The sequence below is a fragment of the Humulus lupulus genome, chromosome 4, assembly GCF_963169125.1.
Source record: "Humulus lupulus chromosome 4, drHumLupu1.1, whole genome shotgun sequence".
Lineage (NCBI taxonomy): Eukaryota > Viridiplantae > Streptophyta > Magnoliopsida > Rosales > Cannabaceae > Humulus > Humulus lupulus.
The window spans coordinates 192670068-192690064 of NC_084796.1; the positions used below are offsets into that span (position 1 = coordinate 192670068).

Below are 19997 nucleotides of genomic sequence, written 5' to 3' on the forward strand. Positions count from 1 at the left end.
TGTGCCGAAGTCTTCCAAGCCTATCTCTAAGTCAAGTCTAACAAAGGTGGGCAAGTTCTCAACACATGAGATAAAATTAGAGAGGGAAGAATAAGAGAATGAGCGGCCAAGAAAGGATTAGATTGTCTAGGTTTTCACTTACCCAATGAATCAACTGAGACTCACTCATAAAAACCCTAGACATCACATTCCTTATATAGAAAACTTAATGGTCTTTATTTAAATTTAAATTAATTAAAATAATAACAAAAAATCAAAGCCTTCCCACAAATGGACTTGGGCCCAATCTCTTTGTTTTTAATTTAAATCCCAATCTGGCCTAGATTCAAATTCTTTTTATTTATTGGGGCTTGGTGCAAAGTGACCCTTAATGGTGTGAGAAAGTAAATAAATGTCAATGTTTTTAATTTTGTAGTAAAATAGCCTAACCATCTTTTTAATATTACATATTATGTCCTTTATCAAATTACTATTTTATTATAAATATTTTAATATTATGGTGTATGTATATTAGTTTTTATTTTAAAGTTATTTTGATAATATACCGTAATTACTATTTTTAATATTAGTGTATAATAAGATAGAAACTAAATATCATAAAAAAAATGATATACTATACCACAAAAAATATATACACTAGTTGAAAAATAATATACCAACAACTCATATAAAACTTAAAGTTTGAAATATCAATATAACTTTAAAATAAAAACTAATTAAACAAAACTAATATACATATACCACTATATTAAAGTTATATGCTCCTAAATAAATAAAATGATAGAAAAGGGAAATCTAGGTAATCAACAATGTAAAATGGTCATTTCTCTAAATTTTTTAAAAAGAGGACATTAGCTTCTTGATGACATTGTTTTGAGCTATTTACTATAATTTCTCTTATTTATTTATCTTTCAATTAATTAATTAAATAATTAGTTAAATCCTTATTCAAATTATAATTGGAACTTGATTTAATATTATTTATTTATATTGATATCAATTTATCAATATTAATAAATTTACCCAAAGATTCTCTTTTATTCTCAAATTCTTATTACATGTAAATATCACTAAATTGATTTAGTCAATTTGATATTTCTAATTGATAATCAAATAAATTATTTGAGACTATTAAAATTGATTTGATAAGAGACGACATGAGGACCAGGGATACATGAACCCAAGCTACAATAAGTTCCCAATGAGTTTATTTATTACAATAAATTATCTCATAACTTATTAATTCCTCGTGACTCCACTATAGACTCGGAATTAGACTCTTGAGTTCACAGAACGTATTTTACCAAACCACAAATATCTTATCCATTGTTATAACCGTTACAATCAATCGATTCTCTATCGATGACTTTCTAATGAGCTGGATGAAAATTACCGTTTTACCCCTCATTTGTATTTATCCTTAACTCCTACTAAGTCCTTTGAAAATGATAAATCCATGAACTTAATCACGAATATATGAGCGCTTAATCATTTACCATTTTGGACTAAGCTATTAAGAAAGTCATCTTTTCACCTCTAATACAAAAGTTATAGATTTCATTTCTATGAATAGTACTCCCACTCAATTACACTACTAAATCTCAAAGATGTAAGTATGGGCTAGACCGTAGGGTAAGATGGTAATGAACAAGTCAAAATATTTAAATAATATAATTAGAAGAATATTATGACTCAGAATAAAGATCAACTTGACCTATGGTCAACGTTGAGACATTGATTAGATTGGATAACAGCAATACTTATTTATCTATTAATAATCAATATCGGTCTAGTCTAATGTACCCATATACATCCGATCTTATCTACTTGGTCAATTCCTTGGATAAGACATCACACCCCAAATGTGTAAGTAGATCGTATCATAGATTAATAGATTAGTGAAAATCCAATGCACTGATCTATGGTCTTTGTCAAGCTCCCCGAGCATGGTACACATTACTGCATTCCTTTCTTCTTGTCAATGGTTTCCTCAACTCCAAAAGTGATGCTTCCCTTTTCATTTGTCATACCAACCATGATAGCATGTACCTTTTCATTTATGTGGATGACATTTTCCTTACTGGAAGTGACTCTATTGCTATTCAAACATTTACAAAACAATTGGCTTCTAGATTCTCCTTAAAAGACCTCGGTACACTTAACATTTTTTTTGGGGTTTAAACTACCAAAAATGAACGTGGCCTCTTTCTATCCCAAATAAAGTATATACTTGATCTTCTTTGTAAGACTAATATGCATGAAGCTAAGGAGGTTAGTACACCTCTATCAACCTCAGAACCACCTAAGCTTAATGATGTCTCTCCAAGCCATGATCCAACAGAGTATCGACAAGTCCTTGGCTCTCTTTAATACCTTTCCTTTACCTATCCTAATGTCAGCTTTGTGGTTAATAAGTTGGCTTAATTTATACATCGTCCTTCTGTTTCTCACTGGATTGCTGTAAAATGAATTCCTCGATACTTGAAAGGAACTTCCCACTATGGTATCTTTCTTTCAGCTCGGTCTCCTCTCTCTCTTCATGCTTTCGTCAACGTAGATTGGGCTGGTGATGCATACACTAGTCATTCCACTTCAGCTTATGTTGTTTTCCTCAGCTCCAATCCTATTAGTTGGAGCTCTAAGAAACAACCCACAATTTCTCGCTCATCCACTGAAGCTGAAGATAGGGCCTTTGCTTCCACCACTACTGAAGTCAATTGGCTAACAAACCTACTTAGTGAACTTGGCATTTCTCTTCCTTCATTGCCAACAATATATTGTGATAACATTGGCGCAACGTACTTATGTTCCAATCCAGTCTTCCACTCTCATATGAAACATATTGCTCTTGATTTCCACTTTGTTCATGATCAAGTTGCTCGCAAGCTAATTTGAGTCTCACATGTTCACACAACTGACCAACCATTCGACTCCTTGACTAACCAAGTTGCTCGCACCTTATTTCAACTTCTTCGATCCAAGCTTAGCATCCTTCCTGAACCCTTGCGCTTGTGAGGGTATGATAGAGCACTGATGTAAGCTGTCCTATTTTGATTGTACAACTGTATATATATAGACACTATCACTATAATTATATCTTGATTCTAGGTGTTATCTCTAAAATTTAATTTTAATGACGTGGAAATCAGAGGTGATAGGTGGCAACTCGCGACTACCTAGTGGAGCATTAATGGTTAGTAAGTATGTTAACCAAGGGAAGGACATTGGTGAAAAAGATGGTTTTGCCTGGTCAGGAAATGGTCTACCCGATTGGATAGGAATTTTTTCTGGTCAGGAGGAAGTCTTACCCGACCAAACACGCAGTTTGTCCGACCAGGTAAGGATTTATCTGGTCAGGAAGTGTTTCACCTGACCAATCACCTCAGAAAGGGGTTTCACCCGACCAGACACGCAGTTTGTTCGACCAGGTAAGAATTTAACTGGTTAGAAAGTGTTTTATCCGACCAGTTATATAAGAAAGGTGTTTCACCCGATCATCTACATCAGAAGAAAGATTTACCCGACCAACTATGCAGATTGAGGAGTGTAGCCGACCGGATGTGTCAGAATCTTAGGAGTTAACTGCCCTGTGACTTCTTTACAAAATCTCAGTAACAACTTCAACCTGAATCTCTCGTAACTACTACGCAAATCTCTCAGATATCCCAAAGTAATAGCCATATCGTTATATTTTAAATTTGTTTATTAGTCAAAGTTGGTTAAAACTACCAAGGACTCTGAAAAAATGGGAGATTTTACATGTACGATCCATGAGCCTATAAATCAAGAGCTCATGGCATCATTTGGGGGGATCTGGTCTTTTGGAGACTTTTAGACTCTCTAATTGTGAGACTTTGGGACTGTGACTTGGGACATTCTTGGGGCATTTTCAGAGAGAACTTAGAGAGAGAAACATTGTGTTTTCCAACTTATACTTAAGAAACTCAGTTGGTTCATGTTCATCTGATCTTAAGTGTAGGTGCATATATAACAACTCCAAGTGGATTAGGCTATTACCAACAAATTGGGGCTGAACAACTATAAAATTGGTCGTGTCGTTTTTATTTTCTATTCAAGGCTATAGTCTTCATTATCGTTTTTGCGTCTACTCACCGTTGGCCAAAATCATGGTCAACATTTTTGGTGCTTTCATTGAGAGCCTGAATAGAAGAAATACACTACAATCCTACCAATATGGCACCCAGATAGCCCGGTACATCAACGACAAAAGAAACGGTTAGATCAGAAGGTTTTGCACCTGAGAACCCTGACACTGAGCCCAGGGTCTTTCTCAAGGAGACGACTCCAGAGGTCGAACAACTCTAGGAAGCCATGGGGGATTTCCAGGAATAGATGATGCAATTCAACGCTCAGCAGGAGTCTTTCGCTGAGGAAATGGCCAGGCAAAAGGCTGCATTTGAGCCGTAAAGACGGGAAATGGATGCTAGAAGTGAAGAGATCAGGCGACGACAAGAGGAGGCCGATCGAAAACATCACGACACAACACTTGCTCTAGAAGCAGCTACTCAATTGACCCAGGCCAATGCCCAAGCTGCGACACGAGTAGCCACCCAGGGAGCAAGAAATAATAACGCTGGTTAGATGTTCCCTGTTGGCAGAGCCGATTCTCATGGGCCAGATAGAAATAGAAGCAATCCCACTAGTTGGGCAGATGATGGGGTTCGCTCTGGGACTGCCTCGGTGCAAAGGGAGAATTCTAGAACCCCTTCCAGGAGCCACCAGTCAGAAACTTCTAGATGAGGAAGTCACTGGTCGGGTAGTAAGAAGACTCCGATCACGTGAGGTATCCCCATAATGTATAGCTCGTCATTACAGTCCAAATTTTAAACTTGAAGGTGAAGAGGTGCCCGGTTGATATGGGAAGCTCGGTGGACATTATCTACAAGACGTCTTTTGAAAAAATGAAGTTATCCATCAATGACTTAAAGCCATGCTCTCAAGTTATTTACGGGTTCACTGGAGAAGGATTGTCACTGGCCAGAATAATCAAGTTATCGGTCATAGTAGGAGATGCTCCTAGACACGAGACCGTCATGATAGAGTTTTTGATAATATATTGCTCGTCGGCGTACAATGTGGTGATTGGTCAACCACTACTCACAGCTCTACATGCAGATGTGTCTATATGGCACCTTTCTATGAAATTCCCGAGTAGTGCAGGCATAGGCTGTGTCCAGGGAGACCAGAGAGAAGCCAGGGAATGCTACAATGCTTTAGTGGTTACGTCACGGAGGGGAACCAAGGAGACTAATATGATTGTGTGCGGGGAGAAATAAGAAGTAGTAGATGAGATGGACATCGACCAATGTGACATTGTGAATCTTACCGACCCAGAAAAAGTTTTAAAAGTTACCAACTAGGAAAGTACTCCTGGTGTTAATGAGCAACAGACCCCATCCGGTGATGAAGTCACCAAATAGGGCATTGCCCTAAGCAAGGGAATGGACATTGATCCTCGCTTTGGGGATTTGGAGAGTGAAATAAGACCTATGGAAGACTTAGAGGAGGTCCTGATAGATGAGAACGAACCGACCAAAGTGGTCAAAGTTGGAAAGAATTTAAAGGTGGAAGTGAGAGCACAACTGGTAGAATTTTTGTGAAGGCATCAAGACGTCTTCTCCTGGTCTCACAAGGATATTGTGGGTATCTCATAACCTGTTATCAGCCACGTGCTCAACGTGGATGAAAACTACCCAACAATGTAGCTGAAGAGAAGGTCGCTTGACAAGAACGGGTTCATCAGGTAGGCTTACTACCCGGCTTGGGTTTCTAACAGAGTGTTAGTACCCAAGTCAAATGGGAAGTGGAGGACCTGCGTGGACTTCACCGATTTGAATAAAGCATGTCCCAAGGACAATTTTCCCCTGCCCAGGAAAGACTAGTTGGTTGACGTAACTTCTGGTCATGAAACTTTCTCCTTCATGGACGCTTACTCTGGGTATAATCAAATATGTATGCACCCGACGAGGAGCATACCAGCTTTTGGACAGACATAGGATTATATTGTTATAAGGTTGTGCCATTCAGCTTGAAGAACATAAGTGCCACCTACCAGCGTTTAGTGAATGGCATGTTCCGCAACTTGATCGACAAAAACATGGAGGTATACGTTGATGATATGTTGGTCAAGTCAAAGGAAGCTGGGGAGCATGTGCGAGATCTAGGGGAGTGCTTTGCAATACATAGAAAGTATCGCATGAAGCTGAACCCCCTCAAATGCTCGTTTGGAGTAAGTTCTGGGAAGTTTCTTGAATTTATTGTTAACTCACGTGGGATAGAGGCCAATCCTGAGAAGATTAAGGCACTCATAGAAATGAAATTCCCGACTAGAACTAAGGATGTGCAGAGTTTGACTAGGCGGATTACTGCTCAACGGACAAGTGTGTCCCATTTTTTAACTTACTAAGGGGAAGCAAGAAATTTGACTGGACGAAGGAATGTGAGCAGGCATTCCATGCCATAAAGAAACATTTGGCTCAGCCGCCAGTTTTGTCAAAACCCATAGATGGAGAGGACCTCTTCATTTATTTAGCAGTCACAGAGCATGCTGTCAGTGCTGCTCTAATACGAGAGGAAAATAAAGTGCAACATCCGGTCTACTACGTCAGCAAGTGGTTGATAGGAGCATAATTGAGATACCCGCTGATCGAAAAGCTTGCGTATTATTTAGTACTTGCATCTCGCAAACTGCAGCCATATTTTCAAGCACATCCCATCAAAGTGCTCATCGACCTGCCCTTACGACAAGATTTACAAAAACCAGAAACTTCTGGTCGGCTACTTAAATGGGTTGTTGAATTAGGCCAATTCAAAATCAAGTATCAACCCCGATCAGCCATTAAAGGACAAGATCTGGTAGACTTCATTGCTAAATGCACCATAATTCCTGATATTCCTGACCAGGCAGAAAATATAGCTGGGTAGAGAAAACTTTTCCTACCTGGCAACTTTATGTGGATGGATCCTCAAATGAACATCATGCAAGGGCAGGGCTTATATTAATCACACCTGAACAACATCGAATCCACTGTGCATTAAGGTTCGACTTCAATGCTTCCAATAATGAGGCAGAATATGAAGCCCTCTTAGCAGGATTACGACTGGCCAGAGATGTTCATGACCGGTCAGTCGAAGTAAATAGTGATTCTCCGCTGGTGGTCTAACAAATTTTAGGGGAATATCAGGCCAGAGGTTTGCATATGGTGGAATACTTAAATAAAGCTAAGGACTTACTAGCACAGTTTGAAGAGTACACAATCAAGTTGGTACCACGAGAGCAGAACTCCAACGTAGACGCCTTGGAAAAATTAGCTAGTGCAAAGGATGTTGACACTCTGAATATAGTACCAGTTGAATACTTAGCAAACCCAAGTATCACTGAGCAGGAAGCAATGCCAATTATAGTAGCTAACACTTGGATGACACCCATCATAACATACCTCGAATAAGGCACCTTACCAAATAACTGTAATGATGCCAAGAAGACAATGAGACAGGATGCTCGATATGTCATGATAGAGGGGGTGTTATATAGAAAAGGGTACTCTATGCTGTTACTTAGATGTGTGACGCCTGACCAGTCAAAAAACTTGCTAGCTGAGGTACACGTAGGATTTTGCGGAGAGATCACGCTTGGGGGGCCAAGTCTCTCTAAAAAAAATTTGCGACAAGGATTTTTCTGGCCTACAATGGACGAGGACTCCATGGAATATGTGAAAATATGTGATAAATGTCAGAGATTTTCTAGGATACCCCGAGCACCTCCAAACATTTTAAAGCAAATGCAAAGTCCCTGGCCTTTTGTAGTATGGGGAATTAATCTGATCGGGAGACTACCCAAAGGAAAAGGAGGAGTACAGTTCATGGTAGTTACTGTGGATTATTTCACTAAGTGGACTAAAGCTGAACCACTAGCAATGATCACCTCAAAGAAAGTGTTATATTTTGTAGTGAAAAATATCATATGTCGCTATGGTCTGCCAAAAAACATAGTGTCTAACAATGGTACTCAGTTTGACAATGATCTGTTTACTGATTTTTGTGATAGACATGGCATTGCAAAGAGTTTCTCCTCGATGGCTCACCCACAAGAGAATGGGAAAGTCGAAGCAGTAAACAAAATGTTGAAAGACACCCTAAAGAAGTGGCTCGAGCAAGCTAAAAGATCTTGGGTGGAAGAATTACCAGAAGTTCTCTGGTCGTACAGAACCGCTGCTCGGACAACAACTGGTCATACTGCTTTTTCCTTGGCATATGGTTATGAAGCTATGATACCGGTCGAGATCGACCCCCCGTCCCATCGAAGAAGCACGTATGACCAGGAAGAGAATAATCAATTATTAGCTTAATATTTGGATTTTATTGAAGAAAAACGAGAAAAGGCGAGCTTGAGAGTTGCTGCCCATCAACAAAAGGTGGCTCACTATTTTAATTCCAGAGATAAAGATCGAAAGTTCTAGGTTGGAGATTTGGTCCTCAGAAAGGTGTTCATCAAAGACCCAGCAGCTGGAGTACTAGGACCAAATTGGGAAGGACCATATGAGATTGAGCAAGTCGTACCACTCGGTACTTACAAACTTTCCAGGCTAAATGGTGAGCTGATAAGAAACTACTGGAATGGCAAGCACCTGAGGAAATATTATCAATAAATATCGCTTACAGAGCGGTAGCTTGGATTCAAGTGTTTTACTTGTTATTTAAGTAAGTTTATGAGCTGGTTATTTGCTGACCAGTCATTTATTTTTGAATAATTTTGGTTTGTTTAAGAATTGTTATTAGACACATTTTTTCCTTTTTAATTTACGAGTAATAAAAGAGACTACGCACAGCATGGTCGATTCTTGCTAGAAATATGCATGTGTGTTAATTTTTTTGAAAAGTGTTCAAGTGATCGGTAAAATCGGTCAGTGTTCCACTGCTCGGTACGTTCAAGCAGTGTTCAACTGCCTGAATATTTTCTTTATATTCAATGTGTTTTACAAGTAATAACCGCTCGAACAGATTTGATCAAGTAGCAAGTGACCAAGGATCTTTTAACCCTCGATCACTTGGGGGGCACATGGGGTATACTGGTTTATAATTTAACACAGGCAACAGGGCATGAGTTAAAATATTTGTTTTTTGGCTGACTTGTAAATTTTTGAAGTCGAAAAAGGCCATTGAGCTAACTTGTTTATCAAAGCTTAAGTAACTTGGCATCTTTCAAAATTCCAAGTTAAAAGAAAATATTCATGCAAAAATAAATATTATGCGCATAAAATATTAGAGCAATAAGAGTGTGAGAAAGTATACTTAGTAGAAACTTATGAAATGTCTAGAATTTCTAAGTTAGAAAACTAAGTACTCATGCGAAAATATAAAGCATATATCAAAATGACTTTATTATTACAAAAGCTCATAATGTTTTAAGTCTAAAAAGACATAGAATATTTCAGGTTAGCAACAAAAAGTGAAAGTCAAATAACTCGGCCATACGAGCAAACTATCAAAGTTGATAACCAGTAATTTTCTAAACAAAAGTATAAGAAAAACAAGTAAATTACTGGCCAGGTACAAAGTTTCTACTGGTCAGATAGGAGGCTCTCTGGTCGGCTAAGCATGTTTACTGGTCGGGTAAACTGGTTTCCGGCTGGTTACCACCATCGTCAACGTCTGGAACCTCCTCTGGTCATAATGATAAAGCAGGAGAAGCAGGCACAACACCAGCTGGAATGGCTGCCTCCTCAGCGGCCTTGGTTTCACATTTGGCAAGCTCTTCCGCCATTGCCTCTTCAGAAAGAAAGTCAAGGTTGAGAGGTTTGTTTAGCTTCCATATCTGATAGAAGTAGTTGGGACATTTTCTTTGTCCTATTTCAACTCTTCATTCTCATGAGACATTTTCTCTAGCTGGTCAGTCAATGTCTTGTTGGCTTGGATTTGCTTGTTATTTTCATCAGCCAACTCCCTTAAAGATCTGTCCCGGTTGGCAATTATTTCATCTGCCTGCTCAGTCTTTGTTTGGAGATTTTTCTTAGACTTAGTCAAAGTTTCAATCTTAGCTTGGGCTTCCACCAACTGATCATTTAATACCTTGATCAACTCCTTATAGTCGTCTGCTCGACGTTGAGCATGATTAACATTGATAAGTCCCTGGAGTAAATAACCAGAAAAATATTCAGAATAAGAATAATAAATAAGAAAGTGAGTGTTTCTGATAAGATGCTTACACTCATAATTTGAGCAAGGCCTTTGTGAAGGACACACTACAAGAAAAAACAGTATTCATAACACTTAAAAACTGCTAACCGGGAGTATTGATAACACTTCTGAAAATGCTAACATAGCCCATGTTATTAAAAGTCCTGTCTTTTCTATAACAGTATTCAAATGTTATGTTCGATGTTATCTTAAACTATTCAATAACACATTTTTAGTTGCTATAATATTCAAATAATAACATTTAGTTAGAGTATTTGATTATAAATTTGAAGTTTAATCTTATACTTTATACATAACACTTTCCAATTGTTATGAAAATTGTTATATTTGATCATTTTATAACGTTTTTAGTTCATTCTATTATATAAATCATAACTTTTTGTCCCAATTATAATATATTATATAAAACAACCATAATTATTGTAAATTCTCCCAGTAATAACATTTTGTTATTTTGTAGTATGCATTTTTAATTGTTGTAAAAAGTTTTTATTATTGTATTTTGATTAAAAAAATCACAATTGATCACAAGGGTAATATTAAATAGATCCAAAAATCTAAAATATTCAATATATATGATAAACCATGAGTATTTTTACATTTGAAGACGAACTACTTCAAACAATGGCATTGTCCACTTCAAAAGTTCTTAGTTCTAACTTGAGTTTGAAAGCATACATAATAAAATTCTATAGTCTTGCACATCTTTTGCTTCAAAAGTAAAAAACAGAAACATAACAAGATACACAAAAAGTAAACCATGAAGCTTGCTCCACCCTCCAATTCATCATCCATTCCATTGTGCACTTGTCTTTGTTGTGAGGTTGATTTGCTTAGCTACACAAGAGTTTAAATAATTAATGCTTAAACTTAGAGTAAATAGTAAACTAAAAGAGTACAAAAAGAAAGAAAGTTAATAACCTCATTAAGACTTTATAAGATGGCCATGCAATTACACTAACTACATCACATAGGCATGAAAGATTGAAGATTTATGCTTGGTAAAATACTCATTAGAAAAGTTAGCTCAAACACTTTATGATTATGAAATGAAAATGCAAATGATACACCAACCAAACATATAAATATATATACATATACAATACAACAACTAATTTATAAAGAAAACCCAATAGCATAGACACATGAACTAGAATTAGATCAAATATAATGTTCCAAATAACAAGAGTAATGAATTTGCCATTTTTATTGTAGATTTCACTAAAGGACAATTAAAGGTTTCTCAAAATCATGCAGACCTAGTTTCCATAAACTAATCAAATAAATTAATATGTCACAATAGAGTGAACGTATTGTTCTGTTGAGATTATATATGAAACACCACAAAGAGTACAAAGAATAAACTAAGCACAACGATAGAAGTCAAAGATAAATTCTTAATATGCATAATTCCTGCAAATTTATTCAGTAAAAAAATTCAATTTTGTTAGTAAAAAGGACTTAATTACTAAAATATTAAAATTTTAGGGACTAAGCTGCTAAATTGTAATAAGTAGAGTATTGTTCAAAGACTAATAGAGACAAATACCCAAAGTAAAATCATTATGGTAAGGTTCAAAGAGATATTACCACTCCTAATCCAAGCATTGTGTAAGTTGTCAAACCAAATCCAACTAGAGCATTTTTTCCAAAAGCGCCCTGTGGATACATGCAAATAGATTGTGACAAATGCTCTACAAATTAAAGTAATTCTAATATGATACTTCTAAGAGGACTTATAAAGAGAAATATGTATGTTTCTCAAACATGGAACTTCTAAAATAATTTCCCAACTAAATTCATAATACAATTTCAACTTATATACAGGCCCAGGGAGAAAGCTTGCACTCAAATTAAACAAATGGTCAACTAATATTTAGAGTGCATAATAATGTGGATATAATCATTGGAATGGTGGTATTTAGATTTATGGGTTATCTTGAAGACTGTTTTGTCAAGAAACTTGCCACCCACTACAATCACAGGGTTCAAAACATGGCTGCACCTAAAATGCAGATTTGGATATTATGATTTTACATCCAAGCTCTAGAATAGCTGTTGATTACAACTAGGCCTCAACCATATGATTCAAGTGGTTGAGGTAGAAGACACAAAGGAGAATATTACCTGCACAGCTCTTCCATCGTCAAGAAATAAAAACGTAGTCCAAATGTAGGTACATTGCAACATTCTCCATTCTAAGTAATCTTGTTTCAAAGACATCAAATTCACTTTAGATGACCCTGAAAGAAAATGGTTTAGAAAATGATCTAGCCACTAATTTTGAGAGCTGTGTGTTCACGTTCTCTTCCATTACTTTCCGAAGTTTACTACACTTTACTTAAAGTTATATATTCCAAAAAATTCTAGTATTGTTTCATTCACTTATGGTATATTTTGATGAAATAATTTCCTTTTAAGGAATAATGACCTAATTACTTGAGTTGAGATTATTAAGCTTCTTGAACTTTGATTTAAAATGTGAACACTGCTAGAAAACATTCAGGCAAGGGTTACAATAGTTTTGATAAGAAAATGTGTGTCCCTGTGGATATGGGACATGCCTAACACATCTAATTGCAATTGTATTGTTTTGAGTTGGTGTGGTGGGGCAGGAAAAGAAGGGCAAGAAATTGTAGAGAAAAAATGTATTAGAATTTTTTTCATAAAAATATGACATAGAATCCTTATAATGGTATATTATTTGGTCTCTGTCTTGATAATAGAATTTACAAAATAATACAGTTATAAATAATTTACTTAAGATAGTATTTCAGGTAATGAAATGTTTAGTGAACCACTAATATCAAAGAAACATTCATTAGAATCAATGTTTTTCTTTGAGGGGCTTATCAGGGATCTAAAATGGCTCTATGATCAACATTCATTCGTTGCATTCATGATTAATTCTAAGTAATCAAATAAAAGGTCAATGGATTTTGAAGCTGGTAGAAGAGATATTATTTGATAAAAATTGGCTTTAAGCAAAACAGAACTAATTAAGTGAAGATATAAATCATTCAAAATTTCTCATGGTTTAATCAAAGATTTCATTGGAAATTTTCTTCCATGAATTTTATATGAATGGAACCCTGTTTCTTAATTAGAATCAAGAGAAATTATTGGACACAAAAGTTTTCAATGCCAACATAGAATTAGAAGGAGCATACTTACAAAGCAATGTTTAAAGAAAGTGATAAGAGAACAAACAGTAGTAGAAAAATTACTCTTCGGAACAAATGAAACAAATAAACACTTGTGAACAACCATTTAGGCTATGATTTATTTATTCATAGGCTTCTGTGGCCGTTACAAATTTCAATTATATTTATATATTTATTTAGATGAAGATAGAAAGCAAAACATAAATATCACACCAAGACATAATTCTTCCTAAGATATAAATTCAAATGAGCAATTTCTATTTACAACTTTGTCAAACAATTTCTTGTATCTTAAAAGAGAAGGTAAAGAGTATGCTCTACATTGTTTTCTACCAAATTTTGTTAGTGCTATGATTTATTTGTGTAGAAAGAGGTTGTGACTTTTGTGGCAAGACAAATGATATTGGTATTGAAAAATATATCTCTACATTTTGTTGACAAAAAACAGCCTATAAATAATGAAAAAAAGCTTTCAATAAGCAGAATTCTAGCAGATAATGACATGTCCTATTATGCATCAATAAGATTGGAAGAGAAGATAATGATTTTAAATGGTTATGTCTACTCTAATTTTGATATGAAAATGTGTCCCTTCAGATATTAGACATGCCTAAGACATCTTATTACAAATTTTAAATTTTATGTTCTGAGGTTGTTTGGTGGGGTTGGGGTTGGGGGCCAAGAAAAATGAACTGGTATTTTATTTTAGGGCAGCCAGATTTGAACTTTGAATCCATAATGATGACTGGTTAGACAATACCATGTGATTCCACAAGGACTATACCTCACTTGACCCCTTCTAGCTAATTTTCTCTATAGTCTTGACCATTCATTTCAATGCAATAGATATATCTGTCCTATACATCTTATCAAAGACTATTGGTTATAAATACACATATGAATGGGGATCACTACCATCCCAAGTTCTCAAACTCAAAAGTATCAAGCTAATTTCATGACTTTTATTTGATTGGAACTTTTTTTTTTTTATGAATATATCATAGACTACTTGTCCCAAGTTCTTGGTCTACATTCTGTTTTGGTATTTTCAGAAACCAAACAGAGTAAAATTCTTGACATAGATTATGATCAGCAATATACTTAGGAAAGTAAAATTAAATTGAGTGTGCCTCACCACGAAGATAGGAGATAGTTTGTTTGTACAAGATACTTCATTTGAATTAAGTAGAGAATAAAATTATGTTGTACTTTTGACAATTCTTTCTCTGAATTTTTTTAAAGAAGTCGTCACATAAAAAAAGTGTATATTCTTTTATCAAAGTTATATTGCAATCGAGGATAAAGCCTTTTCTCTAATCATAAACCCTTCTTGCTACTTTTCTCAAACTAATATTCTATGAAATAGTGATTAAAATTTCCTCTCTATTACTGAGCAATAGCGAGGATTTTAAATGTCCTCTCTATAGGTCAGCAATAGAGACAAAGTATTAGCGAGGAAGTTTAATGACAATTTCATTATCGCTATTCGATATAGTAAGGATTTAGAAAGCTTTAGCGAGAAAAAAATCCAAATTTCATACACAAAAGCCAACAAAAGGACTAAAGAAAAGGTAATCTAAATCCATATTCTCAAATCACAAACATTAAGTATTAAGCACTATATTCTTACACTTAAAACATCTCTAATTTTTCTCTTTGTATTCTCTTAATTAGAAACAATTCCAACACAAAAAATTATATAAACCTGAACTAAAGGGGAAATGGCTTACCTTCATCAGCTGCAGCAAAATAAATTATTAAAAACAAAAGCAACAACACAAACCAAAGAAATAATCTTTAAGGAAAACCAACAAATTAAAGCCCACTTAAAGGATCTTGACACAACCATAATGTGAAAATATAAGGTTTATTTATAAAAGTTCTAGCAAAAAAAAAAAAAACATATTATAGAGCTGAAAATATAAATAACCAGTATGCAAGAAAACATAAAATTATGTCAAATAATAAAACATAACCAGTCATGTAATGAAAATTTGTTACATAATGATTAAAAATAAATCAAATATCACTTTAAAATACATTTTAAATCAAGTTAATGGTACTTTAGTACTTTAGAAAACACAATCAAAACTATGGTTCTTTTAACACATATAAAAACTAAAATGCACTTTAGAACAAATAATAGCAAAATTTTCTTTATTGACTTACTTTCTGATTAAAATTAGCTCAATGAAAGGGCTAACTTAAATATATGTAGGTAGCAAATGAAAATAATATGAAGTCACTCAATTTCTTAATTGAATAGAGACGAAATAGAAAGCTCAACACCTTGAATTTGATCCAAACTAAGTGGAAATTCTTGAGCCAAAAACTTGAGTCTCAAAGAAAATAAAGATGGGATCAAAAGTAAGAGCAAACTCAGTAGGTCATTTCTTCAAATGATGAGAGTAGATAAACCATATACATAAAAGAATTTCATGATTATAAATGAAGCATACTTGTATGAAAATATTTCACCTTGAGTTTTCCAATTTCCTTCAAGCTTAACATCACTAGATCAGAGTCTAAGTGCATGCCTGCACAAAGAATTAAGAACAATGTCATCCTAGAAAACATTAAGAAAACTTTCAGCATCACAGATGTACTTACTTCAACAACCATGCAAAAGATAGAAATCAAAGCTAACTAAGTGTTTCTAAGTCATAATACAGTGGCCAAAGTTATAAATAGAAAGTGCAAAAAGTAAGAATTAAGTATTCGTCAACCAAGAATGAGACAAATTAAAAGCTTAACTAATATGAGAGGGACAGGTATATGTCTAAACATTCACAAAGTTTTTTTTACCAAAACAAGCATGTTCATATGAAATGAAAGATACAAATGCTCAAAAGCAGAAATGCAACTAAGTTGAAGGGCCACTAAGATATGCAATGTTAGAGCGTCAAAAACAGAAAAGAGAAACAATAGCTCCACCACTTGAACCTCATACATGAAAAATTCCTTGTACCGTATTTGCAATTAGTGCTAAATGAAAAATAGAACTGAGGGCCAATAGAATTGGTCTAATATATTCACTGAAAATACAATGAAAAAAGAAAAGGCAAAAAATGCATAATCCATTAGTCAATCCAAAGTGAAATCCCTATGCATCTCAGCTCACAAATGACTTTCAAAAGCTCAATAATAGCATTTGAATTAGTATGAAATTAGTACAATAAAATTTATTCCTAGTGTTCAAGTTATGTATCTATGTCCCAAAAAAATAATAATACAAATTATGCAATAAAACCACGTATATTGATCATAATACCAACTCAAAATTAGTTAACTAAAACTTGAACACATTCACAAATGAAATCACGTGATATCTGTGTAAAATGAACCTCTCAGTGGCCTCAGTGCTTTTTCAGAAAGTGAAATTCTTGTGACAGACTTTTGTTCATAATCTGAACACCTCCTAAACAAACAATTATTTCTCAGTTATGATATTAAAGTTGGTTTGCAATTAAATATATAAGAAAAAGATATTGTTGAAATATTCACTGAGGTGAGGAGAACACAAATCTATTCAGACTTTTTCACTAATAATTGTATAGTGGATTTAGTTTCACTTTAAAATATGCCTCAAAATGTCTATAAAAAAAAGTGTCAAACACCCACTTTTTCAACAATAAATTTATATGAAAAGACTAACCCACGAAAAAGATCTTTCCCAAATTCATTGTAATCTCTAATAAGAGTTTCAACTTCCAAACCAAGAATCCCAATCACCGTTGAAAAAGGGACCCAAATAAGTAAATTTAGAGCTCAATTTATTATAAAAAAAAAACATAACTCTTAAATAAAAACACTCAATCAAAGACAATTATATTCATTATTCCTCAAAGTTCAACTACTTGAACAAAGTCCCAGTAACTTATATCATCTCATATCCATTGCAATCAACCTCATTTGCTTCAAATTGAACACATCCTCTATCAGAGTGCTAAAATAATCAACTTTCAAAACAACAATGTAATGACATTGAAAAAGAAAAGAAAAGAAACAGCTAGAAATGTAATGTGATGGATTTTGGGATTTATAGAAACTCACCTTCAAGCTGGTTCTCACTCAAGTCCAAGAAATCAAGCCCCTTTTTTTCCGAAATCCATCTTATTTGGGTAATTTATTGATCTTACCAATTAAGAGGAATTAGCTCCTTTTATACAGAGGATAAGTTAGAAACTAACAGAGCTAATGAAGATGTTAAGAAACAGTAAAATAGAATAACAAGGCCAAACAACACAAATACACACATATATATATATACATATACATTGATGATCTGATATGAAATTGAAATCTAAATTAAAAATTACCTCACAGTTTCGAATACTCTGGCCTGGTTTCGTGCTTCCAGTAGGAGAGTTAGTAAGCGCGCGACTCGTGAGGGAGATGCCTGGGTTCTTGCTTCCAGCAGGAGAGATAGCAAGCACGCGACTCGTGAGGGAGATGCCTGGGTTCTTGCTCCAGCAGGAGAGACAACAGCGGGAGAGATAAACAGAGAGGGGGGGATGAGGGACTCAACGACTACAGCACGGGTGTGGTCGTGGTGTGCTTCAGTTGCGTGAGTATCGGCGTGAGGGAGGCTTCAGCATGGGTGTGGTTCAACGGCGCGAGGGTTAGAAAGCTGAGAGAATGTGAGAGAGCAAATGAGAGAAAGAGCAAGGGAGAGCGAATGAGAGAAAGACTGAATGAGAGATTAGGGATTTGAGAGAGAGAGAGAGGCATGTGCTGGTAGAGATTAGGGATTTGAGAGAGAGAGAGAGAGGCATGCGCTGGTAGAGTAGGGATTTCAGATTAGGGATAAGTTTTTTTTTTCATTTGCTGTTCTCTTTTGTCAATTTCAGGCGGCAAAAAGGGTTTCATTTCCAGCCTAATTTTTTTTTCCCGTGTCTTTTTTTCTCCGTGTCTCCGTATCAATAGCACTTCTAAAATTATGTTATATTTTAATGTAATATTTGAGAAAAATTGTTGTAGTGACAACTTCGACGCTTTGCTGGGGTAGTGTCTCAAAGGTCTGAGTTGCCGTTGAATGGTGAAGAGTATGGTCTAGTAACCCTTTGTCGTACTCACCAACAACGCAAAGAGGCTCGCTTAAGTAGGTTGACCGAGTATTTTGTAGGCTGGCGAAGAGGGAATTAACGGAGGAGTCAAGCGTGGGATAGTGACTAACTGATCAGATGGTCTCCCTTGGCTAGGTGGTGTAGTCCTCATAACATTGCTTGGAGGAGTCAAGCTCCTACCTTCACCGATTTTCCTCTTTTGGGCAGAAGGAGTGTTGAACTGCTTGAACATGGTTGGATCTCCATAAAAGTAAAGCAAAAGCGTGGTTAGTAGAAACAATAAATGAACATAGGTGAAAAAAAATTCTACAGACTCATCACAATCATTATCAAAATGTAATTAAAAATCTCATCCTCATCTTCCGATGATGAGCTGTCTTCTCGAAGGAGCTCAATGCTTTTTCCTTTGCCAGGCCTGGCAGGGAAAGCGGGTCGGTGAGAATTTTCAAGAAGAGGATCTCTAATGATAGGACCACCTGGTCGGCGTGGCTGAGGGGATGGTACAAGAGAAATATGGTCAGTCACTACTTCACTATCGACATTAGACTGATCGGTCATGTCTGTTTCGTCAGTCGTGCTACCCACAACAATATCTCGGTTGTTTGGTAACAATTCCACCAATCGGAGATTCTCCAAGGTGACCAACTACTCAACATCCTTATCCTCAATGGGCATGTTAGCAAGATCTTCTGCCTGAGCATGCATTTCCCTGGTTGGGAGAGGTTGATCAAAAGGGCCTGCATGCGTAAAAGCCAAGTTGTTGGCTTTAATATCTGGAGTAAGAAAGTATTCTGTATAATAATTTCCAGGATTTGATTTATGGGCAATACCATGAAGATAATTAACCCCTTTTTTCTTATGAAAGAGGTGGAAAAAACCTGTATTCTTGTGGCTGGGGTTAGTCCTAAAATCGAACAAATAGTGTACCTCGTGAGGGGTAGGTGGGTTCTAACCCTGGAAGTGGGAGAGAATGTATAGAGAACACAGGGCTTGTACGATATTTGGAGCAATCTGGAAGGGAGAAAAATTAAAGTAATCTGCTATTGACCTAAAGAAAGGATGCAAGGGGATTGTAGCTCCTGCATAAATGTGATACTTAGACCAGACACAATAGGCTCCACCAAGATTATTGGCTCTTTGGTGTGGGTGTGCACATATCACATTAACTCCTTCAAGACCAAAAGTTTGAATATGTTTATCAAACATTTTGGAGTTTAGCTTAGAAGCCTTAGCTACGAAGCATGAAGGCACACAATCTTCTTCTTTCCTCAGTTTAAGTGTGGAAGTTTGTTGGATTTCTATGGCAAAAGCCTGGGTAAACTTTCTCTCGGGTTTACTAGTTTTTCGAGATTTGTGAGGAGGCTTTGAAGAAGCTTCCGTCTCAGTTTCATCTAATAGATTTTCTCCCACACATGGCACTCATTCTACCACCTTTTGTGTTGCTCTACAAGCTACTCGGGGATCTTGTTCCTGAGGGAGTCGATTGGACTTTGTCACCCTCATCGGTTGGTGCTGACGTTGCTGCTTAAGGAACTAATCTTCGTGAAGG

The 19997-nt window shown here is 35.7% G+C and overlaps 1 long non-coding RNA gene across 1 annotated transcript; it reads right to left on the minus strand.

The window, feature by feature from the left end:
* Positions 1 to 15800: 15800 nt before the first annotated feature.
* Positions 15801 to 17868, minus strand: LOC133829342 (uncharacterized). The gene is made up of 3 exons (XR_009891701.1): positions 17702 to 17868; positions 17436 to 17541; positions 15801 to 15919 (listed from the first exon to the last, which is right to left on the minus strand). It is a non-coding gene; the product is annotated as an uncharacterized LOC133829342 (long non-coding RNA).
* Between the last annotated feature and the right edge of the window lie 2129 nt (positions 17869 to 19997).